Here is a 2,500-nt window from a genome sequence, read left to right as displayed (position 1 = left end):
GGACCTGCCCTTGCTTCCAACAACCCAAGAGTCCATAGTATTCGGAGTTCTAGCGGGGCCTCCCCTTGCTTCCAACAACCCAAGAGTCCATAGTATTCGGAGTTCTCGCGTGGCCTCCCATTGTTTCCAACAACCCAAGAGTCGGTCGTATTTGGAGTTTCACATCGCTTCCCAGGAAGCCAACAACCAAAAGGTCGGTCGTATTTGGAGTTCAGTATTCGCTTCAGTCGATTCCAACTTCCCAAAAACCTGCCTTCTTCGCAGTTCGGCTAAGTCTCCCTCGTTTCCAACTTTCCTCTAAGTTGCCCTCCTCGCAGTTTGGCCAAGTTCACTCTTTTCCAGCGTCATCCCCCCAAGTTGCCTTGGGCGCAGTTCGGCCTAGTTCACTCTTTTCCAGCATCATCCCCCCAAGTTGTCTTGTTCGCAGTTCGGCCTAGTTCACTCTTTTCCAGCGTCATCCCCCCAAGTTGCCTTGTTCGCAGTTCGGTCTAGTTCACTCTTTTCCAGCATCATCCCCCCAAGTTGCCTTGTTCGCAGTTTGGCCTAGTTCACTCTTTTCCAGTGTCATCCCCCCAAGTTGCCTTGTTCGCAGTTTGGCCTAGTTCACTCTTTTCCAGTGTCATCCCCCCAAGTTGTCGTTGCCAACAACCCAAGAGTCCATAGTATTCGGAGTTCTAGCGGGGCCTCCCCTTGCTTCCAACAACCCAAGAGTCCATAGTATTCGGAGTTCTAGCGGGGCCTCCCCTTGCTTCCAACAACCCAAGAGTCCGTAGTATTCGGAGTTCTAGCGGGACCTCCCCTTGCTTCCAACAACCCAAGAGTCCATAGTATTCGGAGTTCTAGCGGGGCCTCCCCTTGCTTCCAACAACCCAAGAGTCCGTAGTATTCGGAGTTCTAGCGGGGCCTCCCGTTGCTTCCAACAACCCAAGAGTCCATAGTATTCGGAGTTCTCGCGTGGCCTCCCATTGATTCAAACAACCCAAAAGTCCATCTTCTTCGCAGTTCAACATCGCCTCCCTCGTTTCCAACAGGCCCAAAGGTCGTCTTCTTCGCAGATCCACGAAGAGCTCATCACGATTTGCCACATTCCATTTCCCACGGGTTGTCAACAACACTTTCTCACACTTCCCGCAATCGAGTACGTGCATGACATGCCAAAGCACATCTTATTTGCCTTCCATCGCACTCAAGACGACGGGTTGTGGAAGAACGATATTGCTCACAACAAGTTCAAGGACAACGTCTCAATCAAGGGACACAACCGAATTATGTTAACTGGGTCGCTAAAGTAAACCCGAGTTCATATAATGCACCGCATCCAAAAGAACTAGCCACAACACGTGCATCACTGAGATGTTTCACTAGATGGAACACGTGCGTGACATTAGGATCCTCCAACACCTCTTCGTGATGGAAAGATAGAATTCGAAGCAACCACAGAAGTACCGTCTAGTGGGTAGGCAACACAGGGACTGATCAACCAATATCACCCAAGGCAACGGGTGAAAATGGAAGAGATGCATGCTTGACCGTTCGATACGCAAGGCATGGAGCCAGCCAGCAAGTGCATCTCGATTACAACTCACACACCCTCACGTTCGCAAGACACCACACCACAAGACGGTCCACCCCCCACCTACCATGGGCAAGCAAGCAAATGGAAACATCAAGTGACGCATGGTCAAGCATCGCTAGGCATGAAAATAACTTTCCACAATATCCGAGGGACTAGCTGCCGAGCTAACCAACGATCAGTGACGACCGTGTGTTGGTATTAATAAAGCTCAACAACTATGAAGAGGCTAGTTGTGCCATGATAAACATGCTAACGCACGCACCACGTGAGGGGGGAGGCCTCATCAAGCTCCCTTTAAAACCTGCCAGTGTGGAGCTGGCCGGCTCAAGGAGCACTCCCCCCCTATAAGAGGTTAATATGCAAAAGGCAAAATTGTACAAGTAGATACACTTTTTTTGAGCAGACATAAGTCCATATCTCGGGCTACACTTCGAATTTTGATGCGATTTTTTGCAGTAATTCGTAGAATAATGGTATCTCCTTGCTCACCAAATTTCATAATTTTTCTCGAAGGGGAACTATTTTTTTTATTTTTTTTACTTACCGGGTATGTGTAAAATCGGGAAAAATAGAAAAGCACATGTAGACTTCGAATTTCGACCTCATTTTTTCCAGTCCACCACTAAACAATATCAGGAACCTCCCCACAAAATTTCATTCAGTTTGGCCAAGGTCTTAAATTTGACAAATTTTGGCACCAAGCTATCTAGTCGCGGTGCACCGACCAACTTGGCCAAGTGCAAAATGCATCCAATTCAAAACTTTTGTGCACCAACACTTTTACAGTACTCATTTGGGGACATTTGGAGGCCTTTCCAACCCTCACATCTCAAAAACCACGAATTTCATTTTTTCACAAAACTCCCCACCAAGCCTTCTAGCTATGCCGCGGTGCACCGCCAACATTGGCCATGTGCAAAACCC

This window comes from Vigna unguiculata, chromosome 6 (genome assembly GCF_037176805.1).
Source record: "Vigna unguiculata cultivar grain cowpea cultivar isolate G323 ecotype 2 chromosome 6, ASM3717680v1, whole genome shotgun sequence".
Lineage (NCBI taxonomy): Eukaryota > Viridiplantae > Streptophyta > Magnoliopsida > Fabales > Fabaceae > Vigna > Vigna unguiculata.
Note: the sequence above shows the minus strand (reverse complement) of the source record.